Here is a 17,216-nt window from a genome sequence, read left to right as displayed (position 1 = left end):
CCCGGCCTGGCATGCCTCCTGCTGTGGCCGTGAAGATAACCCCTCTGCAGATCAACACTTAGAATTGGACTCTTGTTTTGAGAAGAATAAATTGAAGCAATTCCATAATCTTCTCTTCCTCTCCTCCTTTTAATCTCCTGAAATACTTTCTATATTAGTTTGGCCTTAGAGAATTTCTTAGAAGCAGGATGCCTTTAATGTAAATTAGTGCTGTCAAATGTAAACATTGTAAAGCTCTATGTGAACAGAACGTGAAGCTGCAAGTTGTAGGAAGCTGAGGGAAGGAGGTCTAAGTGCTGTTGATTCTCAAGAGCTGTCTCTGAAAAAGGCTTTGTGGGTTTTAGCCTTGCTTAGAAGGAGGCTCCTAAAAATATAGATGTCCATGTGTGTGTCATGCACAATGATATCTCAGAGGGTCTCTCAACATCTACTAAAGGGTCATTTCCATGCTAGCAATAAAAATGAAATGATATTTAAAAAAAATATTTAAGTTTTTGTAGATGTCTTGGAACTTTTATCATCAGTTGAAATGCAGCTGAACTTTCTTTGTTTCTACATAAAGGAAATCTAAGTAGTCCTAAGATAAGGAAATAAAAATGTATTTCTCTGATACTTTAAAATGTTATTTCCTTTCTCATCATCCCATAGCTCTTTACTGATGGAAATAAAATGACATATCTCTTCATCAAAAATAGATCTATTAGCATGGTCAAGAGTAGAAAACATATTTTTAAATTAAGATGTCATCTATAACATTACAAAGTGGTACTTTCTAGCCTTTCCTCCTAGGTTCTTATAATTACAACAGGAGAAATGGTAATCAGTTTAAAAATAACAAGACATTCCATGTAAAAGATGATGTGCCACAAAGCAACCAGACTTAACAAGGCCAGGCAGTAATTGCAAAAGGAAGGAGCAATAAGCCATCCTTGCTATTGAGTGGAAGATTCCAGGGCAGTACCTGTAGGTGAATTTGTGGCCAGTAACTTGGGCATCTGTGATATCACAATAACTGAGGGAAAGGTATCATTAGTAATTGATAAATATTTAAAGAGTGACTTTCCCAAATGTGCCTGGTGGGAAAAATATGAGGCATTAGGCCTTTCGTCTAAGTGTATTTATGTTTTATCTCACTGCTTTATTGTATAATTATGGACACTGATCATGTGCTCAGTTCCATGCTAAGCTATAGTGAATGATAGAAAGCACAACCCTCCTCTAGTGTGTGTGTGTGTGTTGGGGCGAGGTGTGTAGGGTGGGGGTGCCCAGGAAGAGTGGTAGCAGTATACCCCGTTTAGAATTTACTATTCCTTACTCATCTTGTTTAACATCTGCTACTGTTAATGTCAAGTGGGTGCTCATGTTAGCCACAGATGTGTTTCAGATTTTGTATTCACATTACGTTTCATCATGTCATCTTACTTGTGATCCTCTGATAACTGTAAGCTCTCATTTATTTTCTTCCTCCTGCTGACTGTCCTCAGCATACACACTACTTGGTTGCATGAACACAGTTTTATTTTAATAGATACATGTCACATTGGATTTGAAAAATGTAATATATCTAGCAATTTAAAAATGTATCTTAAAGGAATCATAAAACATTTTCATTATTGCTATACTCTTAAATAATTTAGTGCTTACTTTTGGAACTGTTTGTATTGCCAGGAATTCTCTTTTGTTACTGGATGCCTGTTGATTCTTGAAAGTCATTTATTTTTGTACGTGCTCATTAAAGACAGCTTGTAAAATGTGGGTTTGGTTTATAACACTTGCTTTTCACGGTACTATGACTAAGACCTTCTGCTATCCTTATAGATTTAATTGGATTTCGAAATTGTAAATTCTGTCAAATTTGGAGGGAATCCACTCTCAAGGTCACAAATTTACTTTCCTTAGATCTGATCAGCAGCAAAATGTCCATATGAGCAAAATGTCCTTATACTGCACTTCTCAAGCTGCAGGGTCTGCGACTTGAGGCCCTTCCTACTTCTGTAGTGTCTGTGCTGGTCAGGCTTCCACACCAACATTTTTTCACAGTCTGTCCTGCTCGATGAGCTAGAAGTGTTTTCCTTCCAAATTGTGAAGACCATGACTCTGACCTTGCTGGCATCGGTAACAGCTCCTTCTGCTTTCCTCCTGTCTCCGGTAGTTCCTTCCAATATCCTGCTTTTCTCCCCAGCTTCTAGGTAGATATTATCCAATGTTCTATCCTGCTTCCTGTGGGTGTTCATCTTTCTCCACACACTCAGTCACCACTCCTGTGTCCCTCCTGCCCTGGGTGCCAGCTGCCCCGGTGCCCAGAATGTGCTTCTACAAGTAGCCCCCCGGCTTGCTCCCCTACTGCCTTCAAATGTCTCCAATGGCATCTTACTGAGACATGCGATATAATGTATTGCATTTGCTTACATTGCAAACTCTGTGGTCAGAGATTTTTATCTTAACTCCTAGAACATTGACTAGAAATTGGCTCATAGAAAGTGTTGAGTCAGCACTGGAATGAATGAAAGAACCTGGAGTAGGAAAGTCACAGTGAGGGTCAAGGTTGACCCAGAGGCAATCTAGGCTCTGCCCAGCCAGCTGAGTGGTGTGCGCTAAGCCCCTGACTCACTCCAAGTGGGTTTCTGTTTTCTTTTCTGAAACTACTGTGTAGTTGCTGGGCTTTGATGCCCTCACACAGGTAGACTCAGAATCTGTGTACAAAGATGCAGTTCCAGAAATGAGATGACCTTGTGCTAAACTTGATATTACATCACCTCCAGCAATGTGATGTTTTTGTTCTTTTTTCTGTATAATTTTATCTATGCTTAAATATCTCTTCAGGAAAATAATTGAATGAAACAATTAACTTCTAAATGATATAAAAATTAATGCATTTTTATTTAATACCATGTTTGTTATCTTTTTTTTAATTTTACTTTAGTTCCAATTTTTTAAATCTATTACCAACTTATACGGGTTATTTACTGTTGACACACATCTATATCTATAGCTGTCTATCTATATGCATATATAAAGTAGTCTACCTATTTTGGTCAATGAAAAGCAACCACGGTCTTTTCTCTCTACTTTTAGATATTTCATGCTGTGGAGAGTAGATTCAAAAAGGATTACCTGTGATTTCTGCTTCCCATCCATAACTTACTCCTCTCTTAAGTAAGTATATTGCTTTTCTGTGGTTCATTCTGAGCAGAAGGTATTGATTCTCTTTGACAAAGAGGCTGAGGTTCCAGATATTTTGCAGTCTGGCTTAAAAAAAAAAAAAAGTGCCAGTATTACCAATAATATCTGTAGACATTATCCACTAGAAGTTAAGGCTTTCTAAATAGAGTGTTATGTTTGTCAGTAATCTCCCAATTATTTATGTAGAAATGCATGTATTTGAAGATGCAGTGAAAACAGTACATCATATGTGGGTAGAGAATAAAAGGGTGTTTTTGGACAAGCAAAACCTGTGGAGAAGTCTGATCCACAGAGTATAGGGCAGATGTTGGGGAGCAATTAGCAGTCTTGGGGATGAGCCTGCTTCATGGAAGACACTTCTGCGTACTTTGTCCCAAGTCCATACCATTGCAGGGATTCTTTTCTGATCTCCACAGGTTGGTGTGAGCTCAGAAACTTGGGTAGCCACATCCATGTTCCAGCAAAGGAGTGAACAGTGGTCATGGTCCAGTTCACTCTGCCCTTTTACTGAGCCCCTGAGAGCTTAATAGCCCCAACTTGAGCAGTTGTAATGTTTGAAATTGAGAGAGCTCCCCAGTTAGCTCACGTCTGTCAACAGCAGCTCTCATGAGAACACACAGTTTCAACCTAGGTGGCCATATTTCAAGTGACCACAGCTTTGAGTTGATTGGCAGGGTTCCTTGAGCCTCCTTGTTGACGTCCTTATGTAATATACAGTGCTTCTAGGCTAAACCATGCATCTGAGCTTATTTTTACTGCCCATGCATCAGATGGTTAGATAAATGTTATTGCCTTCTAGGAACCTCAGATTCCAATTTAGGCTAACAAGTATCATTCAGTGCCAGGTGAATTCTGCAACTTACAGCAAGAGACGAACTACAAAGAAAGAGACTCAAAGCTGTGGTCATTTGGAATATGGCCACCTAGGTTGAAACTGTGTGTTCTTATGAGAGCTGCTATTGACAGACCTGAGCTAACTGGGGAACTCTCTCAATTTCAAACATTACAACTGCTCAATTTGGGGCTATTAACATGGCCATACTCTTGTTCATAGCTGTGTGATATTGATACTCACCAACTTAGCTTCTGACAGTGGTTGAATTTGTAGCTTTCGTAGCCAATAAAGAATTGGAGTGGAGAATGGGGGGTTGAGTGGACTCTAGGGTAATGTCAGCTCCTCAACCTGTTATCCACAAGCAGAACTTTTCTTTCTGAATTCAGATTCTTACATGCCAAGGAAGAATATCAGCAAGCAGTAGGGGATGGGAAGGGTTATATGACATCATTATGGGGTGTGCTTGATGCAGCATAGGCCTTTGAGAGATGGAGGCCTCCATCTTGATTTAATGAAGACAGTCAGCTATGGCACAACCATGCTGAGCTTTGCAATATTATTATTTAGCTAGGTCCTGCACCAGGAAGACTAAGAAGGACAACTGAGGGACTAATTAACACAATGTCAGTGGATTGAAGATGCTAAGTCTTGACTCACTATTGTGCGAGTTACTTTAAGTTATTTTTATATCACTTGCCCTATAGAAAAGGTAGGAATATTTTTTTAAAGTACTCTATAAAATAGAGTATTGAGAAAAGCATAATGTTTGTCTTACCATTGTCCAAATATTTTCAACTATTTCGGACTATTATTTCATTTAAAGTTCATTAAAAGTTGTTTTTGTTTTTGTTTGTTTGTTTGTTTTTGTTTTTTTGACCCTAAACTCATTTAAAGTAGGGATAAGTATCCCTATGCAGACAAATCTATTATTGTTGTCATTAACATTTCTCACTATTCTTTCAACTTCCCACCCCCTACTGGCTTGCTGATTTACTCATTGGCACATAGGAGTCTATGTTCAGAAAGAAAAGTCTTGGTGCAGTTGACAGGTTGAGTGCATTTAAGATTACTTTGTTTTTAGTGTAAAAGGTAGGGCTTTATTAAATTGGTCCCTTGTTTGAGGAAACTGAAGAAAATGAAAGTATGAAATAAAATGACCTCGTGGTCTTCTTTTGTCCTCAAAACTTTTGTGTTTTTTCAAACTGAGGACCTGGCACCTACCTTGATATGTAAATCCTCCTTAAGGATATACAAACACCTATTTTAATGCATTATTCACACAACTGCAATTTCAAACAATAATTTTCCAGGTTCCTTTTGTTTATAGGTTCTTCTTATCCTAATCAAACTGAGGTAATTGCTGGTTTCTTCTGGAAGTTTCCTTTTATAAAACTTATCTGGGAAAGAGTTTTAACTTTTTATACTGCACTAGTTACTTAAGAAACTGCCAAGAACAAAACAACCTTCACACTTTTTTTTTTTTTTAATGTTAAATAGTCATGACCAAAAGTAATCTCTTTCTAAACACCCTGTATCCCCACCCCTACCCACCCCATTTGGAAGTTTTGTAAAGCTGGTCCTCGAAGGAGAGATTTGCTCCCTGAGCATGAATCATCTACCTTTACCATCACATCACTCACTTTTGCCTTTTCCCAGATCAGTTCTTTGCCAAGCCAGTGACTCAAAGCCCTAAGGCTTGGTTTCTGTCAGTATACTTAAAATGACCCCTGAGAAGGCATGTCAGATAACCAATAGCAAGTCCCTCAGAAGTCAGGGAGAGCCAGACACCATAAGGAGACCCACAGCACAGTATGATTGGCTTGCTACTTAAAAAAAAAAACAAAAACAAAAAAAAAACAAGGAAGTCATTTCTGGAAACAGTAGCTGAGACTTTAGTTGTTTTAACCTCTTTATTCACAAGAATCATAAAAGTTTCTATTAGCATAGTTGTAGATGTACTTCTCTCTAAAATAAAATGCTATAATTGGAATGAAACTTTAATTCTGTTTTTGAGGGTTTAACACATTATTTGAGAGGTGCTTTGGGTTATAATTTAAATTGTTAAATTACCAACTATTTAGCATTTTTTTTTATTCAAATGGAAGAATAATCCTGTTACTGTGTGTGCATATTTTTATTTTTGTTCTTAATTATTAGTGGCTATTACAATATTGTTGATGTAATCATTGCATTTCTACAAAGATTGCTGAAAATTTAATCTCATCATCTGTGGGAGGCCTGCCAAAAGTTTTGTTTACAGTCTTCAGTCAGAACTGCAGTGAAGGTATTAAAATCTTCATTGAAAGAGGGGACCAAAATCCAGAACTTAAACTGTATTACCAAAGGTTAACTGTCTTGGCAACAAGACACACGCTGGGAATAAAAATCAAATTGGGCCCTCCCTGGTGGTGCAACAAGTTGGGATATAGCACTGCGAGCTTGCTGCAGAGACTTCAGTGTGACTTCCATCCCCCACCACAGAGGTGATCAGCATGGCGTAGCAGACCTCTCCTGTCTCACCAGCTGCTCCCCTCAACAGTGTATTTCAGTGTATCAGCTTGTTCTGCTCCCCACTCTGCTGCTGGTGAATCCTCTCCCCACTCCTGCACCTCTGACCTGTACAGTGCATAAATAATACTGGCCAGTTCTGTATGCATAAATAAATAAATTTTAAAAAAATCAAGTTTACCCCTCCATCAGCCCCTTTGCCAGACCTTTCACACCAGTTGATATCTTTATGATAGTGGTTCATAAATGGAATGGGAAACTTGGCTGAGGGGATTTAGGTGGTGGGGAATATAGAATGGGAAATTTGTAAAAAAAAAAAGAATGCCTTGTTGAATATTAGAAAAGTTCCCTAGAAACCATGGTAAGTCTTCACTTAGTAACAGAAGGAAATGGTAATAGAGGCCAAAAGTCAACTAATGAGGACAGGAGACCTAAGAGCACACAGCACATGTCAAAGAAGGGGAGTGACTGCAGTGTGTTGGCAGAAAAACTAGAATATCAGGACCTTCCTATTTTTCCTGCAACCTAACAAGTGTCCACTGCAATCAGGAGGTGTGGATTGAGACAAATGTGGTGCATCAGAACTTCTCAGAGAAGTCTGAAGAGATGTGGATGTTCATCAGTGGCGTAGTGAGCATCGGAGGAGTGTCTTCACACTGGTGTCACTCTTCTGTAACCTAGTGCTATGGTCTAAAAGTCTGTGCCCCACCAAAATTCATAAGTTGAAAACCCCATCAACCCAATGCCCACTGAGATAGCATTCGGAGTTGGGGCCTTCAGGAGGTGCTTAAATCATAAAGGTGGAGACTGTCAGCAATGGAATTCAGCAGGAGAGGAGCTGTCTCTCTCTTGGTTTCTCTTTCTGTCTCTCTCACTCCTTCTCTTTCCGCAAGATTTGGACATACCTTCTCCTCCAGTTTCACATAGCACTGGTCTATCATTGTCCTGAAATTTTAGCCCTTCCTTTTAATTGAGTTTCTGGGCTCTAACTCTCTATAGTATATCTTCCAGAGAGAACAACAGAATCATTCTTGGTTAAAGAAAGACACTTGCCCATACCCGTCAATGAAACATCCATGCTCTTGAAGGAAATCTCACTGAGTGACTGCCAGCATGTATCCAGCATGCCCATGCTACGTTGTCTTCTGGCACAACCAGAATTTCTTCATCACCAAGCTGCTCCATTAATGTTTTAGCCTCATGCTAGCTAACCTGCCTCTTCATTCATTCATTTAGTAGACAGAAAAATTTTTTGTACTCTTTGTTGATGTTACTTCCGGATCTAAAACCCTGGTTTCTTTCAGTTACCTATCTATCAAGTTTAAGTGCCAGAGTCTCGTTACTTCGCAACTAAGATCTTGCCTCTTATCTAAAGCCATATCCATCACTTTTCTCCTGTTTTAAGCACATCTGGCTCATCAGAGTTTATGTGCTCCCTCTCACCTTAATGGTTCCTTTCTCCCAAGTTCCACAGGTTTCTTTGAGGTCTATTTCAAGAGTTAGTTTTCTACCAAAAGAAAAGCTTTTTTGAAAAAATATCCAGAAATTTCATTTATTTGAGTTTTTGCAAGAAATTTCTTCACAACTCCATATATACATTGTATATTTATAGGTAGCATTGATGTTTTATCTGCTTTAAGTTAGGTATTTATAGGCTTCTCAATTATATAATAAATTAATTTAAAATGTGTTAAATGAACAGAGGCTCTCAATTATTGAAATATAAAGAACAGAGGCTCTCATTGTTGATAGGGACAAATGAGCATCAGTGTTCCACCAAGTCTCCTTAGACATCCCTGGAATGCACGGTGAGAACATTGACTGAGGTGGAAATCCCAGAGGAGATTTTTGACCATTTTGTAGCATTAGAAGAATCGTAGGGACTGATTAACTTCCTGAAGAGGAGTGAAGTTATTTACCAACCCAGGAAGCCCTTCATGCAAATAGTAATTTTATTCAACAACTCAGAATGGAAAGCTATTGTCAGTTCTTAAATGTCCATAATAGAGTGACATCTAAATAGACATGTAGAAAACACAATCAAGAGGAAAATAACAGCTTTTCCTTTAGAAGGTAAAGCAGATCCACTAACAACAGACAGCATTATGAGAAATTCAAATTCTACTCATTGCCTCTGCTGTTGGACTTTTCTTACCCTTTACTTAGAATTTACATTCTTCGTACTTCAAATTCCTGTGACTATGAATGTCTAGTCATGTACTCATTTTAGTATCTCAATATAGAGACACTGATTTAGGTTAAGGTAAATTAATTCTGTGCCTAGCAAATTATAAGCAATTTAAAGGCAGGATTATGTTTCACTCTGAGATTCTAGTAAACTGTCAAGGACTAGTGATAGTTGAAGAATTCAGTAGTGCTGAAAGACTCTTATGCCTATAAAGAAATGTCACTCCTCTGCCATTTTTACAAGCCCTCATAGCCACATCTTCAGATGTAGGAAGACATGTAGGCAGCATGGATGGGGATTAGTAGTGTGAGTAGTGTCCTCTGTTAAGGAACAGCCTCTACTAATGGAAAAAAGAAGGAGAAAAACAAGTCATACTCAGGGTGAGGAAAGAGAAAGATTGGGTTGTTTATAGCTGGCTATCGCTGAAAATGATGGTATAGAATCATAAGAAGTGGACATAAATTCTACATTAATCATAGTAGGGAGTAACCAAGTGCTAATTAGTTTTATAGGCTCTTTAAATTCAGGCTGCTCAATTGCTTTTAAAATATACTTTTGTTTATAAAATTCAATGTGGGTGCAGTTTTGGTTTTTAGCTCAGATTGAGTGTTCTCTAGAGATTCACAAATTACATTTAGAAAATCAAATTATTTGTGATTGACCCCAATTTGGATAATTGCCTTAATTCTGTAATTTGGGGGTCAGTATCACCTTCAAAGACCACACATGGGGGTCAAAGAATAGAGTACAGCCATCCCTGTTGTCCCCAAGCTTCCTGTCATAGCTATATAATGTTCATCTAGTCATCACTACTATTAAAATGGAAATATATATATATATCTTATATATATATCTTTAGCATCATTGTTCAGTTTTGTACAGTGTATGCTTTTTTCTATCTCTTTTCAGGCGTAGTTCTGTAATATTCTCACCCCCAGTTCTTCCAAAACCATCACTTTAGTCCCTCATTTTCTTCTCTCCCCTGTTTTGATTCCTCTATCTCCCATTCCCTTGCAGAATGTATCTCACTTATTGTTGTCTGCTAATTCTGTTTTATCAAATTATTATTGTGTTTTTCCTCCTGATCCTTTATTTGGTTCCCTTATTTTCCTCCTGTAAATGAAACCATTCAATATTTTCCCTTTTTCCTTCTGACTTATTTTACTGACATAATCCCTTTCAGCTTTACCCATGTTGCTGCTAATGGCATGACTTTGTCATTTTTTTTGGTTCCTGAGTAGTATTCCATTGTGTAGACATAACACAACTTCTTGATCTAGTCTATTTTGGGGCATTTGGGCTGTTTTCATATCTTCCCTATTGCAAGGCTGCAGTAAACATAGGGGTGAATTAATGATGGCTCTGAATTAATGTTGTCTTCTTTGGGTGGGTCCCTAGGAGTGGAATTGCTGAGTCATATGGAAGCCCCATTTTTAGTAGTTTGATGAATCTCTACACAGCTTTCCAGAGTGGTTCAACCATTTTGCATTCTCTCCAGCAGTGAAGGAGAGATCCTTTTTCTCTATATTCTTGCCAACATTTCTTGTTGCCTTTTTTTTAAAATATTTATTTATTTATGCATACAGAACTGGGGTTTAGGCCAAAGGTGCAGGGGTGGTGAAAGGCTTCACCAGAGACAGAATGGGGAGCAGAACAGGCTGATCAATGAAGTACACTGCTGAGGGGAGCAGAGGGCTGGCCAGGAGAGGTCCGCCACGCCATGTGGGTCATCCATGGGGCCAGGGTTCGAACTGGCACTGAAGCAGTTGCAGTTAGCTTGCAGTGCTATGCTCTAACCCATTGCGCAAGAAGGGCCCTATTGCCTGTTTTTTTGTTTTGTTTTGTTTTGTTTTGTTTTGTTTTGTTTTGTTTTGTTTTGTTTTGTTTTGTTTTGTTTTGTTTTAATATGGGCTATTCTCACTGGTGTAAGGTGGTATCTCATTGTGGTTTTGATTTGCATTTCCCTGATTATATGATGTTAAACATTTTTTCATGTATCTGTTGGCCATTTGCACAAAATGGGAATCTAATTCTCGAGAAGCAATGGTACCCCTTACATTCTTGTGAAGGATGAAAACTGTATTTGAAGGGCTCCTTGGTGACCTCAGCACCAATTCAGGCACTATGGCCTGAATTCGGTCCCCAGCCAGGGAGGCGATCCACATGGATCAGCAGACCTCTCCTGTCTCACCTGCTGCCCACTTCAGCAGTGTACTTCAGTCGATCTGCCTGTTCTGTTTCCCACTGTGTCTCTGGTGAATCTTCTCACCACCCTCACCTCTAACCTATGCTCCAGTTCCTCTATGCCAAACAAATAACTATCAAAAAACCTTTGTATCTGAGAAGTTACTCTGAGAATAGCATCTACTCCACTTGCCCTATAGATGGAAGTGAATAAAATGTGAGGAGATCTAAGAAAGTGATGGGCTTGACACAAAACTGAAGCTCTTTAAAAAAAAGAAAAAAGAAAAAAATGATTTATTTATGCATACAAGAACTAAAGTGTAGGTCATAGGTACAGGAGGTAAGAGGATTCACCCGAAACAGATTGGGGAGCAGAACAGGCAGATCTACTGAAATACACTGCTGAGGGGAGCAATAGGTGACCCAGAAGAGGTCTTCTGTGCCATGTGGGTCACCTCCCTGGTTGGAGATTGAACTCAACCACAGCAGTGATAGTGCTGAGACTTAACCCCTCGGCCATGAGCGAGGCCTAAAATCTGAAGCTCCAATTATGTGAAAGAATAACATGGCTAACCTATCAATACTTCAGATCAATGGAATATGAAAGATTCCACTACTGAATTGTGTATTCAGGTCTGTGGGTTAGTCTGTTGACCACAAAATGGCCAGTGAATTGTCAGGGTCTCAAAGCTCTTTCCTGAGGGTCAGGAAACAAGACCTCACTATCTGATATTCCATCTCATATGGCAGAAGAGTAAAGGAGATGAGGTGGGGACTGATGGTCTGCATCTCAGAGAGCAAAAAATGATTTCTAGGCACCACTTTTCATGGCAGTAGATCTATAAATAGCAACATTGCTGATTTTAAGTGATTCTATAAAATGCTTATGCCTTCCTTCTATCCGGTTAACAGTGGTCTTGAATGTCAATATTTAGAATGGATGGTTTTCCACTGGAAGACCCAAGCCTGTAGACACTACTGTTCCCTCTGTCCCAAGGTGAAGAGGGAGCTGTGAGGCATCACTGGTTGTGGAAATCACTCTCCAAAGCCTTTGCTCTCAGGGCCAAGTGGAGTATTGTTGATGTCACTTCTAGGAGAGTGATGGTGAATATGCTCACTCAGTAGTATTTGATTCTGAAGACAGCAGGAAGTGTAGCTTCCACCTTGGGTTCTCCCAGCACCCCTTCTAGGACACCATCTCTGTGGGGACCTCTGCCATGCAGGCCCAGGGAGGCGGGGAAGCCACACTGGGGTCTAGTGAGCGGCTCTTCCCCAGCTCAGGCCATCTCTGCCTCTCTCAGACCCTGTGCTTGCTCAGACTCCAGCAGCAGCCTGCAAAGACAGAGGAAAAGGCAGGACTTTGTTTTCTTTTACTCCTAGTTTCATTTGTAGGTGAACTTTCCATATGTGTTTTTAAGGACCCCCCTTACCCCCTTCTTTTGTCTTTTCCATCTATTGAACCAACTGGAAACTCTTCGAATGCTGATATCTTTGTAGATTTAATATAAGATTTTTGCTGCTGGCTTACTGTGATACAGAAAGAAGTCTCTGTCTGTAAACAAGGGCCTGGAAAAGTTTCACATGAGCTTTTAGAGAGCATAATGAATTCTCCTGGTGTAGAGCTGGCACATTTATCGATAAAGCATTCTAAGGGTGTGTTCACTTTCTCCCCGTCAAATGTATGTTTTTTCTGCTTTGGGCCCTTCCACCAGACTTGTGCTTATTATGTAACACACTGCATTGTGCTCTCTTTACCTGCTTCTCCCTCTCTGTACACTCTGAACACAGCCTGTTTGCATCTTACCGCTATACCCCGAAGTTCATCAGTCATGCACAGTGCTTTTCATACCTGAAACTTCAACCTTTCTCAAGTTATCTTCACAAATGCTAGGCCCAAGTAAATGATTCATTCAGAACCTCTGCATGCATCTGTCTTACTCTTAACATCCTTTGGTTGCTAAACATTTGATTAAGAGAGGCTAAGTATGATTAAGAAAAATCATATGAATATGTGTCTTAAGTCTCCCGTGTAGAACAGGAAATCCATAAATCACTTGAAACATTTATGTCAAATCTGGAACATTTTAGGATTTCTCATTGTATCTTATTTATGATACTTGACATCACATGCTTGCAGTGTATTTTATTAATTGTGAATGTACAATGTTCTAAGGCACTTACTTAATAATTATTAGACATTTGCATCCTATTGCTCTCCTATTTTTAAAACTGTTGAAAACCTGGTTTGGAAGTGCTGTCTGCAGTGTTTTCATATTTTAATCTAATAGGTAGCTGCACTCCTGCATGAGCAAGACCACAGGGGGCCTTTGTGGGATATTTCACAGAGACTGTTCTTTTCTAACCTAGCCTATTCTCTCTATGATATGCAAAATACTTTGCTGACTTCCACCTTTTGCATCCTCTCTCTGTAATGGGACATTCTTGCTCCATTTCACTGCTTGTGCATTTCCCACAAAGACAAAGGAATGTTAATGGAAGAATAATTCAGGGTGTAATGACTTATCTGATGTGGCACAAGTAGAAGGATCCGGAGCTGGTATTTGCCTGGCATTTATTGAATGTTTCCCAGGAGCTGGCCATGAAATGAATCATTTACTTGAATTCTCACAACAGGTAGTTACAAATTCACAACAATAACCCCTGGGCAGGATACCCAATGTTTGTGTGGCTACAGATCTTCTTCCTCACACACCTTGGCAAAGCGCACCACATGTGATGGTTTTAGTGTGCCAGGTGTTTCAGATTCTGGGGAAAATGTATTTTCTTTTTTCATGTTTAAAAACCATGTTCTTTTCCGAGTTATATTTACTAAAGGTTTTCCTGAACAAAAGTACTTGCTGCAGGAACCAGCCAAGAGCTCTACTTCAGACACACTTAACAAATATGAAGGGAATATTAAGGAAGCCAGAGTCCTCAGCACCCCCACCCTCCTCTGGAGCCTTGTTTGTGTCTCCTGGTGGGCTAGGACTGAGGTCCCCATGCTCCTCAACCTGGTCTCTGGTCTGAAGCTCAGGACATGGCAGTAGCAATTTACTATTTTTGTAGACTTACACATTTTACAAAGCACTTTGCCTGCAACAAGCTTGAGGGGTGAAGAGAACTATTATCTCAGCTTTATAAATGAGGCAGCAAGCATAGGAGAAAATTGACTTCTCAAAGTTACATGACTCATAACTGGGAAAGTGAGGATGCAAGCCCATTTCTCTGTTTCTCTGTCTCATGGCCGAATGAGACGGCTGACTGGAAGCAGCCCCTCACTTGTTCATAAGTGAAAAGAATGGATTGAAATCATTAATGGTTTTCAAACTGTTCTCTGCAGTGCTGGGGGTATCAAGGCTGGTAGGGCATTGAGAGCTGAGCTCTGTTTCAGCAAACCACTCTGCATCTGTTCTACATATCCATTTCCCACATAATTTTTCCCACTTTACTTTAGGGAAAGCTTCTGCAACTGGAAAAAAAAAATTGCTTTGAAGGTTGCTAAAAACCAAGGTTCTTATTACAGCCTAAGATGTAGCCTTAAGAAGCCAGGGCCAATTTTAAAAATCAATGACATTAATACAAACACAAGTATATTACCAATGGGAAAATATGACTTACAAATTACTTTGCAGCTTGTCCAAAATGTATCTGTTGGGTGAAACCAAGACACTTCCTTAGAAATAAACCCCTAATATCTAACTCAATACCAAATACCTAGCCCTGCATTTTCTGGCTGTGATCCTTGTCCACTCAGATCTATTCTGTGCACTCCAAAGAGCATAAAGTGATTGAAAGCCTGAGGTTGCACCATTCACTGGCTCCCATCACTTAGAAAGTGAAGTTTAGACTCTTCACATAGATAAAAGGTTCCCCATTATAGTCTGGTTCTCTCTCTTCTGCTCTATTTTTCCCTTAAAGGGCTTCACTCTCAGATGGTAAAGGGACCCAGAGCCTCCATGAATAGCAGGCTGTCTATGCCCTTGAACTTAGGTTTATACTGTTCCCGTGCTAGCACTCAACCTCAGGAGTCTCCTCAGATGCCATTTCTTCGAGGATGGATTCATTTAACCCTGGACTTTGTGGCTTAACTCCACAAACTCTTCTTAGGTGGTTTTATGGTCCACCCATATACCTTCATCTCAGCACGGAAACAGTCCCTCTTACATCAAATGGTATCTCTTTTCCTCTTTAGTCCATGGCTTTTTTACTGACAGAGCACATATTTCAGTTATTTTTATACCTCTCATAGTTAGAATAGCACTTGACTCATAGGAGGGACCCACTCCCCCATAAATGTTGCTATAATAAAATTCAATCAAAAAGTACATTTTATTTTGCTGCAAAGGCTAGCAAAAAAAAAAAGTGCTTTTTTTTTTTTTTTACATGTTATGGTTTGCTAGGATTATAAATAACTTCATCATTAATTTTAAAGGACAATTCCAGCTTTTAAAGTTTTTCCATTAAATCTCATTTTATCACCTGTATTCAGTACTTTGTGTTAAACAGTGAGTTTCCCCACTCCTCCAGTCACTGTATACTTGTCATTCTTTTATTGACTTGATGAGATACCATTTCCATCAGGTTCCTAATGATGCTTTTAAATCATATATATATTTTAGGACTCCAACAAGAAAATATCATTTCCAGATAGAATGTTCCTTCTACTGCAGTTTACGTCTCAATTCAGTGAAATTGCCTCTTTCTTTCCATAATTCATCACGTCATCTTCATTCTTGGAAGAGATTTGAGTAGAGGAATTGTATGTGCTTCTTTTTATGGGATGCTGTGAATGTGAACACTTAGTTTAATAAATCAAATTATATTTCTCTCATTTCTCAAAGTATCAAAAGGTTGCTGATTCTGAGTTGATGAAGTGTATTAGAGTGAGTGTGGAAGTTCCAAAAGCCCTGAAGACAATTTCAGATTTATGCCCTCATCCTTGGTGTTACTTCTCTGAAGAGACATAGAGTTGCAGAAGTTATGACCTAGTTCTAAGGAGAGGGGATATTTTGTCTGAAACCTTTTAAGAAGACTTTTCTGCTGCTCATACTATCTTTTCGATAAGAGGTCTCACAGTAAATAATATTCTGTCTTATAAATCTGATCCCTTGTATATCTGTGACATGCTTCCTTGTTACACTTCTGTATTCCCATGTACAGAAATACTGCCTTTGACAGACTCCAAACCTCCTGCCATGAAAATTCCTCTAGTGCTAGCCTCTGTAATAAAACTTTGAAGTGTTAGGATGACAATCAAATGATCTAGCAAAGGGCAGGGAGAAGCTGAAATAAAAGCCTTCACAGATGAGTGGTGTTATTTCACATCATTGGTGTGATCTGCCTTTTTTGCTTCATCCACATGAATCAATGAACTTTGGTATATAAGGGTTATAAACTATTTCGTCATTTGAAAGTCATTTGTGGCTAACCTATAATTTCAAAGTTCTGAGAAAATGAGAGCTCTCTATCAACCTTATCATTTGCATTGGGGATCAGTGTCTTATGTTTTAATGCTTATATTTGACTGCTACTTTTGTCACTTGTGCTTAAAACAAGATGCTGTGGATTCATAGTCATTTACTTTTGTGGTCTGGATTACTTGTGAATGCCATAGTTGTATAGTTTTTGCTTTTCACACACACACAATTCTGAGCTCAAAGCCATTAACCAACATATATTTCCCAGGCCATTTTTCTTTTTTCCCCTTATTAGCATCATGATTTTACTTTGTGCTTATTCTATTTGGTGTGATTAAGGATGATGGTCAAAACAAAGGCCAAATAACTGATAATTTGAAAAGACACTATTGGGATAAAAACCTACAAAGAGAGGACACAGAGAATTTGAGAAAAATGTAACAGAAGCATGATAGTTTTACTTAAGTTAAATTTATTACTTTTAAAAGTTCACACAGTCCTTATCTACATTTTAATTAGATCTTCTTAGAAGGAATCATTTCATAGAAGTAAAATATCACTGAAGGTATTTTTTTACCTTAAAATTCAAATTTTTCCGGCCCTCCCTGGTGGCGCAGCGGGTTAAAGCACAGCACTGAGAATCTAAAGCCGCTTACGCATGAGTTCGATTCCCGCCTGCCCCAGAGGTGACCACATGGTCCTGACCTGTTCACTGTTCCCTTCAACAGTGTACTTCATCGATCTGCCTGTTCTGTTCCCCACTCTGTCTCTGGTGAAGCCTCTCACCACCCCTGAGCCTCTGGCCTGTACCCCAGTTCTGTATGCACAAATAAATAAATCTTAAAAAAAAATAAATCAAATTTTTCCATCATGGCATTCTTTGATTTAATTTGGAATATTC

General features: G+C 39.1%; 1 protein-coding gene across 2 annotated transcripts in view; it reads left to right on the top strand.

Moving 5' to 3' along the window:
• Positions 1–17,216, top strand: part of FAM110B (family with sequence similarity 110, member B) — a 148,467-nt gene that overhangs the window by 82,117 nt on the left and 49,134 nt on the right. For both annotated transcript variants that reach the window (XM_012723104.1, XM_004679862.2), the window contains one exon: positions 3,076–3,156. The gene's annotated coding sequence lies outside the window, so the exon portion shown is untranslated. The remainder of the gene's footprint in view (positions 1–3,075; positions 3,157–17,216) is intronic.

This window comes from Condylura cristata, unplaced genomic scaffold (genome assembly GCF_000260355.1).
Source record: "Condylura cristata isolate star-nosed mole 26May11 unplaced genomic scaffold, ConCri1.0 scaffold00009, whole genome shotgun sequence".
NCBI classification, from domain to species: Eukaryota; Metazoa; Chordata; class Mammalia; order Eulipotyphla; family Talpidae; genus Condylura; species Condylura cristata.
Note: the sequence above shows the minus strand (reverse complement) of the source record. Positions and strands in the feature narration are given on the sequence as shown.